Source organism: Garra rufa, chromosome 10 (assembly GCF_049309525.1).
Source record: "Garra rufa chromosome 10, GarRuf1.0, whole genome shotgun sequence".
Lineage (NCBI taxonomy): Eukaryota > Metazoa > Chordata > Actinopteri > Cypriniformes > Cyprinidae > Garra > Garra rufa.
The window spans coordinates 13,517,090-13,530,868 of record NC_133370.1 but is presented as its reverse complement, the minus strand read 5'-3'; positions in this window follow the sequence as shown (position 1 = coordinate 13,530,868).

Genomic DNA, 13,779 nt, shown 5'->3' with positions numbered 1-13,779 from the left:
CGGTGCTTTTTCTGAGTTCTCAATGTCTCGTTTTAAATGTCAGGGCCCTAGGAAGTCTACCGATGAAGTGTGGAGCTACTTTGTGCCTCGTAAATGGCGTAAAACAGTGATTTATTTACATGGCTTTTCCGATGCCCTGTTCACTCTCATAGACAGCCTGTTGTGAGCATCGGCTAACTGACCCCAGATTTCGGACAGCTGGACACAAACCGAGATGAAATATGCAAGGTACGTTCACACTCGGTATCATGATTCAATACACTTTAGGTCAATATCACACCGGAGTTCTCCTTTAACATCTATAAAACTTTTTATTGCCTTAAATTTGACACAACCTAATTGAGGAGTTTTTAAGGACCTGCAGGAGCAGTCTACTTTATGATAGATTTACGATTTTTTTTACATGACGACATTAACATTATCAGCAGCTATTTCAGAGCAGACTACACATGCACAAACTAAAAAAGTATAAATACTCGTGCATAATCTCTTTCCTTCACGTCATTCTTATGATAATAAGTAACTTAAATCTGGTGAAAACACCACTTACCAGCAGCCACCAACGTGTCTATCCTTGGCATTATAATCGGATGATCATGATCGGATCGTCCTGAACTTCCGGGTGGGGTCGTCACGTGACAAGGGTCATTCAATTACGGTTAAAACATTATTTATTAATTTGACTAAAAGTTCAATTGGGCAGGCTGTCGCGAATTCGATGTTTTTATAAATATATTATTTTTAATATATTATTACATAAAAAAAAATTCTTAACAAAAGGGCACTTTGATCACTAGGAGCCAAAAGGGCAGGTGCTCAAGCACCCTCCGCCCCCCCCCCCTCTGCACGTGCCTGGTTTGAGTCCTGAACTAAACATAAATGCAATTAAAACTTTGAATAATGCATTAATTGACTTATTAATGGCATTGTTACTTATTACGTAAGTAACTGGATGCCTACAATGAGGTGATGGACCCGAGGGGCTCTTAAATGCCTTGTTCCAGGTGCCCTTTTTATACTTTGAGCACCTGCCCCTTTAAAGGTCTCTGCACGGCCCTGGTCCCCACGGATTGTAAAACTGCACACAGTTTATTTATTTTTCTCTTCCCTGAACCTAGGGGGGCTCCATAGAAAAAGTCGCTTGTTTTGGGCTTGTTTTCACAGGCCTGGTTGCTTATTTATCTCGCGAAATCTGGCAACACTGATACTACAGTTACCACACCTCAAGACATCGATCAAATGATATATTTCAAGACATTCGTCCCGTTTTTATCCTTAAAACGCTATTGTGAGTAGGATTAATTTCTTACGCAGCTCATTCAACAGCTTCGTTGCCAGTTCCAAAACGTCATTTTAGACCTAGTAACGACGCTCGGGCTGTTAATAGCAAAAATAATGCCGTTAATAATGAAGTTTAGACAGACCGAAAGACAAGCAGACAGACTGAAAGAGTGAGGGAGAGAAACTAAGTTTATGACTTTACCTCTCTCACGTCTGTGTCTCTCAAGGGTGACTGGCAGCATCGTCTCTACTAACAGTTAAACTTTAAGTTCATTTTCTTCAAGTCCACTCCGTTGTTACCTCGCGTGTGAGAGCTCTCATGTCGTTTTTAAGTTGTTAATCGTCAGAGCAGCGCTAACAACATTAGCGCGAATGCTAACGCGAGTGCTAACTAACTGTATGTGTGTGCGTCTGTGAGGTGAGTGAGAGAGGGCGAGAGAAATAGTTTGTGCTTTCCGTACATAATAAAACGTAATATATTGTGGAAAAAAACATGGAAATAATCTGTTGTTTTTATCCTGATATTTACTGTATTTATTAGTTTGGCCAGTTTCATTGTGGGTTTTAGTTATTTTGCTGTTTTGGGCTGTAAGGACCTTTGAAATAACTGAAATCGCATGGCGAAGTGATATAGACATGCACTGCGGTCTAAAGCTGCCTGGAACTACGTTCGCCGTGCGTTTCCCTGAATATAATTCACACCTCTAGAACGTTCGTCAGCCAATCAGATTCAAGCATTCTACGGCCCTGTAAATGCACGATGTGGAGACTAATAACCGCCCGACGTGAAGTGCATTTTAAATCCTTTAACGCACGGCAAGCCGTTGATTATCCCGCTTATTCCATGGTCATTTGCAAAGTTATAGACAAATTAAAACTAGGATTGATATTTGCAGCGCAAAATTTGACTGAATGGATAAAAAAGACGGTTATTTTCGTCAGTATGACATGCAGCTCTAGCATTCTGGCCGCTTCAAATCAGACACAGAGATATAGTCCGGTAAGATCACATTTATTTGAATGAAATATAGCATTTGTTTCAGTAGATTATCGATCGACCAAGAGAGAGTGTGAAGGCAAGAGAGATGACAGTTGTGTGTGTGTGTGTGTGTGTGTGTGTGTGTGTGTGTGTGTGTGTGTGTGTGTGTGTGTGTGTGCGCGCGTACCTGCCTGCATGCTGTGTGCCTCTCTCTACAAACAACGATTCATTCAAAAACAGCAGTTTTACCACCCCGTTGCTGAGGAATATAATGTAGCGATCTAGTATCTAGGCTATTTTAATAAGGATCGCAAGCAAGCGCTGACAAGAAGTTTATGTATGTGCGCAGCACAATGCAATCTCCGACCTCTCTCTCTCTCTCTCTCTCTCTCTCTCTCTATCTCTCTCTCTCTCTCTGTGCGTTTGCGTGCATCAATTAAAGCAGCGCATTAATATAGAACAGTGATTAAACTGACTTGGAACTAACTACCTGTGCATTAAACGGTTTTACTGCACACCTGCCAGCCAATCAGAATCCAGTATCCTGACATTCCATGGAATAATAATATATAACTGTGCAGTAGCCTACTATAGTGAGTACAAAAAAACTTGATAAATATGTGAATATTAATGAAATATTGCAGACATTCCCAAAGCATGGGTGTTTGAATCTGTCGACTGTATTCGCACTAATTTGGACCAGCAAATTGATTTACAGTTTCAAAAGATTTTGTTTTGAGGACTAGTTAGCATATTCATAGAATAAATATCTGAATAAAGGGGTGTTGTGGTTAGTCTTGCAAATTAAAATCTAACAGAAATGAGGTAAGGGAGTGGAGTTATATTCAAGCAAATAGTTCTCCCTGCCATTTTAAAACATAAATCTATTGTTGTTGTTGTTATTATTTATATCTGAATAAAGGGGGGTTGTGGTTAGTCTTGCCATTTAAAATCTAATTATTTAAATATCTAAATAAACACCGGAAGTAATAGAAGCATATGTTGCTCTAAAACCTGTATATACACTACCAGTCAAAAGTTTGGACATACTTCCCCATTCTCTTCGATGGTGAAGTGTGTCCAATCTTTTGACTGGTAGTGTATATTTCCAGACGAGCAAGCTAATGCATTCTCCTATCAGGCTTTTAAACTAAGCACTGATTACCTGCCGGATGGTCTCTCTCCTGTTTAGTCTGGAGGTTTTCAAATAGAATTTCATATATCTATTTGTCTGACCACAGAACAGTTTTTTTTTTTTAATTTTTTTTTTTTTTTTTTTACTTTGCCTCAGTCCATTTTAAATTAGCTTTGGCCCAGAGAACACAGCAGCATTTCTGGATCATGTTCACATATGGCTTCTTCTTTACATGATAGAGGTTTAAACTGTATTAGCGGATGACACTGTGAATTATGTTTACAGACAATGAATTCTGAAGGTGTTTCTAAGCCCATGCACTGATTCCCATTACAGAATCCTGCTTGTTTTGATTGCGCGGAGGCCTGAGGGCTCAAAGATCATGCCATCCAATAATGATTTTCACCTTGTCCCTTGCACACCGATTTCTCTAGATTCTCTGAATATCTCATCATTTACAGTACATAATATCAAAAGATTCAAAGTCTGTGCAGTTTTATATTGAGGAACATCATTCTGAAATTGTTGACAGTTTTTGTTGTCTGTAATAATTTTGTGACTTTCAGTTTCATATATTACTGTGGTTTACTGTGAATTTTTTTTTTTTTTTTGTCTTACAGAAACTCTTGGAAGAAACCCAGAGACAATTCCAGCAGAGAATCCAGGAGAAAGAGACTGAACTTGAGGAGCTGAGAGAGACTGTTGAGTCTCACAAAGTGAGTTTTGAGCAGAAGAACAACTGCTGGCTGCTGAAGAGCTGTTTCAGACTCAGTTAGGACTCTCCAGTCAGTCAGTGATAACCCAGTGCTGGAGCTCTTTCAGTCCCACTGAACCCCACTGTGGGGAACAGCCTCTGTGAGGTAGCAGTAAGAGTTGAGTTGAAAGGACTGATTCTAATGCTTGTCTCTCTGTGTGTCCTAACAGCGCTCTGCACAGGCAGCAGTGGAGGACAGTGAGAGGATCTTTACTGAGCTGATCCGCTCCATTGAGAGAATCCGCTCTGAGGTGACACAGCTGATAAGAGATCAGGAGAAGGTTATTGTAAGTCAAGCTGAGGTACTCTTTGCGCAGCTAAAGGTTGAGATTGATGATCTGAGGAGGAGGGACGCTGAGCTGGAGCAGTTTTCACACACGGGTCACATCAACTTCATCCAGGTAAGAGATATGAAAAATGGAGCATTAGTGTTAGTAAGGTATTTGGTTAAAACATTGCAAGATTTCCAAATATTTCCAAATATTTGCTAGAATCTGATTTTCTGTTTTTCTTATTATTTGTCTTTGTGTATGTGTAGAGTTTCCAGTCTTACAATGTCCCTCCTGCATCTAAGAAATCGCTTAACATCGCTGATGGTTCATGTCTATCTTTTGATGATTTGAGAGTTTTTTTCACTCAATTGGAAGAGAAACTGCAGCAAGTTTACAAAGAAGAGAAAGAAAAAATACTTAGGAAAGGTAAAGTACTGAGACATTAATTTAATCTTTAAAAGAAGTCAATGTAGTTAATATAATATAAACAATAATTCTGTAAAACAGTGCATTAAAATACAAGTGGATGAAAATGAAATATTTTTACGTTGAATTTGTCCATTGGTTTTTCATAGGGAGATACATAGAGATGATTCCCACTCCTGAATATGAGAGCAGGAATGAGTTTCTACAACGTAAGTTATTTAAAAAAAATACAGAAAGAGTTCATGGAGTCTAATGCTGATAAAGCAAACTGTTGATTTAATTTGGTATAATGAATACACTATAGGGCAACATACTCAGATTCTTATTTGTTCTTTTACTCTATTAATACCAGGCCCAATAGTATAACCATGACATGGGTGTGTGAAAATCTTTACTTTCTATTACACAGCAGTTTATTACGATCCTCAAACAAAACTTTCTGAGCAGCACTCCAAGCCAGGATGTTTTCATAGGCCAGGGAGGGGCTAGCAATCAGGATGAGACCTGGAAATAGTGATAAGAATGTGAAAAAGGCCGGAAGTCAACAGCACATAAATGCAAAAATGTAAAATTAGTTATTTAAATGGTTTACCTTAAATCATGCTTTACAAATTAATAGGAGAAAAATTAGCGCATATATTCTAATATAAAAGCACTGTGCTCACATTTACTTGTGCATTAACTTACAAATAAAAAAATACACAGCCTATCAGCTATCTTGATTTGCAGAAATATATATATATATATATATATATATAAAATTTCTACATTAAATTTAGTTTCGGCAAGAATTTAAAAAAATTCAATATTAGTATTCTATATTAGTAAGCTTGTAGAAATACAAGTTTCAACTCAAAATTATATTTTATTTGGTATTTTTACAATGTCGTTTGTTATATTTAAAAGGATTCTTTAAGTAAATATCAAAGCTATGATCCTGTTTTTTCCATCATGCACTGGGGCATGAATAATTAAAAAGGTTTTGTATTTACACTGTTTTATGGTTGCTTTTTGTTGTGATGTTAAATAACTTACTGTTTTGTATCATCTGGAGGTCATTTTCTACTCAAAACCACCCATACTCAAACAATATCTGAGTGTTTCCAACATTGTATGTGGTGTACCAAGTATTGAGGTCTCTGTGTTCATTTGGGTAGTAATTATATTGAGTGGACATTGTCGTAAAAGGATAACGAGCTGTTTACTTGTTTGTAAGTGAACCACATGCTTTAATAGCATGATTTTTCCGTTTCTGCATTGTTTGAGTTAATTTTTTTTTTTAACTGTGACTGAGTGAAATGTACTTGGGTATTGCAGATTTACCTTAAAATAATTAAGTAGAAATAACTCCTCAAACTCTAACTGGACACGTTCAATTTACTTATTTCCTTCGTTAAGTAGATTTGACTTAATTTAATACTTTTATGCAATTCAGAGAGACTGTCAGTTGGTGGGGATATTTTGATTGTGTCATGTGACTGTCTTTCAATCAACAATTAAGCATTTAAACTGAATTAACATAACCAAAACTTCACTGGCATACAGTCTATTAAAAGTCTCCAAGAGAAATAAGAAAAATAAAATTGAATTAACATTTAGAACAACACAGTAACGCTCATAAAACTAAAATAAATGAAGTTTTTATTAAATTTATATCTTTGGTTATTCTTCACTGCATTGATGTACATCATCTGATTTCATTCATAAAAACATTAAAAACAACAAGCCAATTTGTAGATTTACTGATTCAAATATGTTTTGTTTATAGATTACCAGCGGATCACTTTGGATTCAGACACAGCTCATGAATACCTCAAGCTATCCGTACGGAAGAGAGTGGTTACTAACATGAAGAAAGACCAGTCATATTGTGATAGTTCCGAAAGATTTGATCATTGGTATCAGGTGTTGTCTACAGGCAGTTTGAATGAACGCTGTTACTGGGAGGTTGAGAGGACAGGTTCTGTCTATGTATCAGTGTCATATGAGTGTATCAACAGGAAGGGACGGAGTCGAAGATGTGAGTTTGGATCGAATTATTGGTCCTGGCGTTTGTCCTGCTCTGACTATGGTTGTTCTTTCAGGCACAGTGACAAAAGCATTGCACTCCCTGGGGTTACCAGCTCCTCTAGAATAGGAGTGTATGTGGATCACAGTGCAGGAACTCTGTCCTTCTACAGCATCTCTGATACAATGACCCTCATTCACAGAGTCCAGACCACATTCACTCAGCCTCTCTATGCTGGGTTTTGGGTTTACTATGATGCAGAAGTGGAATTGTGCGTTCCAGAGACACAGTAGATTACATTTACTAGGTTGTCCCTTTCTGGGTTGGTAGATGCGCCGGGGAACCGTTCATAGTACATATAGCAACTCATGAAAAAGTCAGATTTTCATGTCACCTTTAAAATGTGTCAAATGAAAATCAAAATGACCATTGCGTTTTTATTTGTCAGAAAAGATGTTGCACAACAGAACTGTATAAATTAATTTTTAAAATAACTTGATGGTGACCTGCATGACATTCCTTTCAAATAATAACATTATTAATATTACTTTGAGAACTGCAGTTTTAGCTCATTATTTTTAGCACATTATTTATACAGCGCTTTTTACAATACAAGTTGTGTCAAAGCAACCTTACAGTATTAAAATAATAAAGTAAAATGTCAATAATGCAAGAGTTCCATATTGCAACAAAGTCAAAGTGGGGAGGACTCATCTGGTTCCCGTGGCCTTGTGCCGGTCGCCGTTTAGGGTAGGAGTTCTTGATGATCTGTCTCTGGGGCTCAACTAGTTGACACGGTATCCGCTGACATTCGGCTGTAGGTGTTGATCCACCATCTGCTCTTGGTTTGGACTGGATCCGGGTTACTGCAGTGACCATCTGATCTGGATACGTACTGGATCTGGTGGCTATGGTGAACTGGGAATAAGAAACAAACAGACTTATATTAATGTTGATGCATATACAGTTACAGATACAGTATAGATATTTAGTATACAGTAGTAAAATATCTCGGTCATAATTTTTTTTCGAATTAATCCAGACTTTTATTTTGTGTCGTGAAGGCTTTTCAGTTTTACTTTCAGTTTCAGTGTATATTTGACTGCAGTTTTTCTGAATGAAACTGCGTAAAGCTGGTGAAGTGACTCAGAGGTTCTCCAGAGGTTGTTAATGTGCTCATTTTGTACCGCAGATGCTGGAAACACCATGAGCGTCATGTGAGTTTGTGTATTTAACTAAACCGCGCACTGACTAGCTGCTGTTGTGTTTGTTTCTGCTTTGTGATAGGAACCTTAGATTAATTCATACTGAGTAAAAATGTCCAGAGCCTACCATTGTTATCCACATAATTTTTTTATTGTGATCTTGATAGTGCTAATTCAGGGTATTATTATTATTATTATTTTTCTCCCGTAAGAGCATGGCCATTTGTACATTTAATGTGTCAGACTTCCATTCTCATCAGCATTTTTAGCTGTACAAAACAGCCCATTTTGCTGCTTTAATATTGCATACTGGTGTGTCTTACCATAATATTTTAATGCAGGGCCGGAGTGGGACTCCTTTTCAGCCCTGGAGTTTCAAGCCTTAGACCGGCCCACTTTAGTTCACGACTGACTATATTAAAATGACGTCATTTCCAATTCAGTGCAAATACAGTAGCCTAAGTGTTGCTTCACAGTGAAGATTTATTTGAACAGTTAACACAATATAATGTTTAACAGTATCAGTATCTATTTTCTGTTAGAATTAGTGCTCATAAATATCCAAACCTTGAAATGAAAAAATATCAAATAAATACAAATGTATATTAAGCTTATTGTATAAAATAAAGATTAAAATAAAATGTATTAAACTTTCTAATGACACTATCATGTCTTTTTCAAGTAAACAGCTGCTTTATAAGTTCAAATATTTTTCATAAATGAGAACATTAAAGGGTAAATGTCTAACACTATTCTTTTAAACATCACAATGTCCTTTTCTGCAATATCTGAATATATATTCTGTGCAAAATTGTTCAGTCCTTAAACACAAATAAAGAATAGAACAAGTATTGCACTGTCCTACCTGCCCATTCTAGTGTGTTGGGCTCATGACTGGTGCTTGGTAATGTTACGGGGCCTGGCTTTTCACTCTTAGCTGCAAACTGGATTAGAGGCTGCTGCTGCTGAAGAGCAACAGTACAAGAAAAGGTTTGATACATAAACATGAACGGTGATTTGCAGACATCGTTGTTTTGCACTGCTCCTAACTAGCTTGACGTTAACCAGGGGCGGACTGAGACAAAATTTCAGGCCGAGAAATCTCCCACTTATCCAGGCCATCCCACACCAAAATTTGAAACCCTGGACAACAATATTTTTCATCATCACATAAAGAAAAGTTGAAATCAACTGGGTAAAATAATTAAATGCTATCTCTTGAACTTCCAATTTGCCTTTTAATCTCTTTTAATCTTTCTGTCTCTCATGTGTGTTTACTTTTTAAACAAATTTTCTTGTATCTGTCACTTTTTTCATAAACACATCTCGACCTTTACAACCACCTATACAGTACAGATCTAAGGTTGGTCTTTTTTAAAGAAGACAATCAGCAGATTATTGCAGAAATACTGAGACCTTTTTAAAGACATGTTTTTGTCAAGATTGTAAAAAGTTGTGATTTTGTAAAATGACACTTGACATTGCTGCTAAGGGGGAGGAGACAGCCACCAGGATGGTTCTTGAGCTTCTAAGCTTTCAAAATTATATATAATTTATGATTAGTACTAAAACATTTGATAGAAAAAAGGGCAACAGAAAAAAGAGGGCCACTACATTAGGACCATGTGTTATTGTCGTAATGTTAAAATTAAAACAACAAAAATTAGCTACATCTTGAATATATCTTTATTAAAAAATCTTAAAACTAAACATGTTTTGCATTATCATGGGTCATGTTTGGCCCTAAGGAAAATTAACCATGATATTATTGAGCCTATGGTAAACATAGTAACCATGTTTTTTGGGGGTTTTTTTTAGGATTGATTCCCATTAGTATAATCATAATTTTATACCATGGTGAAAGTATAGTGTAGCAAAACCATTGTATATTGTATAATTATTGTATAACTATAGTAAACATGTTTTGTAAAACCACAGTTAATTTTTATAAGGGTAGCTCCCTAAACCTGTTTTAAAACGATATTTTTTATAGATTAACATTTGTTAGCAGTTCAATACTTAAGTAAACAAAGACAAAACTACAATAGTCTGTTTACAGATGTAACAGACCTGCGCTAAACAGGTCCTAAACAGGACAGATTTGTCTCTCTGCTCCACCTGGGCACTTCTACTTCAGTCTCGTTTTGGCGGACGGCGGACGCGCGGATGCGCGGAGCGCGCGCGAGACGAAACGCGTGCCAGTCAAGACTAACCGATTTATGATTTATTAGAGTTTTATTATTGAATGGCTAATTCTGAAATAACCACTTTAGTACATTAGGCCGGCAACAAAAACAACATCAACAATATTAAATAATAATAATAAAAATTGGAGGGTAGCGGGCCAAAAATTCTCCCGATGGACAGTCCGCCCCTGGCGATTGCTGTGAGTGCAGGCAGCTAGGGACACCGGCCCTCGCGGCCAAAAAAACGGACCGGCCCACCGGGAATTCTCCCGGTCCTCCCGATTAGCCAATCCGGGCCTGTTTTCTTCTTCTTCTTCTTCTTCTTCTTCTTCTTCTCTTTCCGGCAGTGTAGACGCTACTAGGCGTATTACTGCCCTCCACAGGTCAACTTAAACTAAATTCTTATATACAGTCCTGTATCATGCAAGAACTGGATGACTGCATCAGAGATCTGTTTATGCTTGTCACTGTGTCCAAATAAAGAAGTAACAGAAAAGACTTTAAGTCCAAGTTCTGCCAATTTACAAAAAAGTGTTCTCCTTTCTACATTATACTTCCTGCATTCTAAAAAAAACATGGCCTATTGTTTCTATATTCCCACATTCACAAAGACCAGAAATGTGCTTTCCTATTATATGCAAAAAATGATTTAACCCACAATGTCCCACCCTCAATCTGCACAATTTAACTGAGTCCCAACGGGACGCAAAGGTACAAAAACATGTTTTCCTAACTTTTGGTTGAATAGAAAAATAGTGTCTACCCTTGATTTCCTTACCCATCCTTTCTGCCATTCTTTTATTAATCGTTCTTTAACCCTTTCCCTCAGTTCCACCCTCCCCAAGGGTATATGAATATCTATTTCTCTTCCTAGGCTCTCTTTTGCTATGTAGTCTGCTTGCTCATTCCCTAACACCCCAGCATGCCCAGGCACCCAACAGAAACTGATATTGCAAGCAAACCCAACTCTAAAGAAAACACTTAATATGTCATTTACAATATCAGGGCGAGCTTCAGATTTTCCTGCTCTTAAAGTTTCCAGGGCTGCTGCAGAGTCAGAACAGATAAGAACTTCTCTTGGGCTGGCTTCTTCAATCCACCATAATGCCCACAGAATTGCCATTAGCTCAGCAGCAAGAACAGAGCTACCATTTGAAATACGTCGTCCAATTTTTATTCCTAGTTTCTCTACATACACCCCAAACCCAGATCTTCCATTAACTGGATCTCTAGACCCATCTGTAAAAATTATTATATTGTTTGGATTAATTGACTCAAGATATTTAACTATTTTTGGTATCATTTCCGTCTTATCTTTTTCCTGGAGAAAAGCAAACTTAATTTTCAACTCAGGCATTACCCAGTATGGCATAGGTAACCATCTTGTATGCTTTGCAAGATCTGCTTTTTCCACTCCCATCTTCCTAACCCATTGATTTACATTTACAAAAAAATTATTATATTTCCTATTTCCATCAACCTCTTTCAACAGACACCTTGCTGGAAATGCATCATTACAACCACTCAGTTTTATCCAATATTGTAATCCTAACTTAATACGTCTTAGCCATAAGGGCATTTCTCCCATTTCAATAAGCAACGCTGGAACTGGGGAAGTTCTGAAGGCCCCACAACACAGCCTCAAAGCTCTTGTTTGCACCGCATCTAACTTATTCAACACAGTTTTAGAGGCAGACCCATATACAAAGGACCCATAATCAATTATAGACCTAATCATTGCCTGATATATTAATAATAAAGTTTCCCTATTGGCCCCCCATTCACATCCAGCCAGACTTCTCATAACATTCAGAACTTTTTCACACCTCTCCACAGTCTTACTTACATGCACAGTCCAAGTCATACGTTCTTCGAACCAGACCCCCAAAAATTTAAAAACCTTCACCTTCTCCAATGGAGAACCATATAAAAACAGCCCTATATTAGGAAGTTTTCTTTTAAAACCAAATAACATATACTTTGTTTTAGATGCTGATATTTTAAATCCCCACGTATTCCCCCATTTCTCTACCAACCCTAACATTCTTTGTATTTGATTTAAAACAAATCCTACATTACGCCCTCTTTTCCAAATGGTCCCATCGTCTGCAAATAAAGAAAGCCCAAACCCTCTCTCTATTTTACCAAAGATATCATTGATCATTATATTAAACAGCACCGGACTAATAACACTTCCCTGTGGAGTTCCATTCTCTATTCCTACAATCTTTGAACTAACACTACCAACTTTTACTTGAATTGTTCTTTTAATTAAAAAATTCTTTATCCAGTTAAACATTCTTCCTCTAATTCCTAAATCAAAAATTTTAACCATTAATCCCTCCTTCCACAGAGAATCGTATGCTTTCTCAATATCCAGGAAAACACTAACTACTATTTCCTTATTGCTAAATGCCTCTTTTATATCCTGATCCAAAACTGCAACTGATTCCATTGTGGACCTTCCATTCCTAAAACCATTTTGAATATCAACAAAGAGTCCTTTAGTTTCTAAAAAATATACTAATCTATTATTTACCATTCTCTCCATAATCTTACAAAGCACTGCGGGCCTGTTTTAATGTATTAATGATGTTTTATAAACAAGGTTCGGGAGGAGCACGATCAGATAATCAATCCATTCGGCACAGGTGCAACTCGTTTAAACCAATCATTCAATTAGCGCATCACCAATATGTTGCCAGCCGTCTTACCTCCATCCAGCGACAGTTTCTTGGCATCCCTCCTCCACCCCTACTCCCCACTTCTAATCTGTTTCTATCCTAAACTAGCAGGGGGAGTTCTCTGGGTCCGGCCTGTATTCCGGCCCGGAACCCTTCCCCAGGACAGCATGCCAAAATATGCTTATTACTCGCTCAAGCAGATTAGATGTAAGGGCGAACTCATGAATCTTAAATTATGAAATGCTAACAGTTTTGCCGTTAACTGCACTTCATTATTCTTGTTTTCCTGGTTACTGAACCGGAAGTCTCACACATTCTCTAAAAAACAGCTTAGAAAAAGGTGGTATTCGGCGTGCAACTCCATGCGGGCTGCCATGTTGGAGACTACTGAAGTAAACACTGTAAAACAAGGTAAACACTGATTTCAAATTTTTATTTTTTGTTTTATAACAGCAGACTAAAATTAGAATTGGATTCCCTTTAGTTTTTTTGTAAGATGGCATTTTCAAGGACGTGTTTTTGCAGGCCTTATCCATGGTTCACGATGGATATTTTTGTGTATAGTTACTGTAAGTAATTTGATCTGATTAAGTAATAATCTTATGTAAGTAATTTTTATTTGATTATTGTGTTAATGATTACTTGTTGGAGAGTTTGCCAGCCACAGTTTTTTATTTTGCTTCCATATTTAAGTAAATTATCATGGTTTTATTTTTGGTTGATTAGAGAGTAATATATTTTAGTATTTGTCTATTTATTGTTGGTAATTGTTATATACTCCGGGGGCTTAATGTAAAAACACTGGGCAAAAATTCCCTTTTGGATTATCATAGTAGTGTTCTGGTTGCA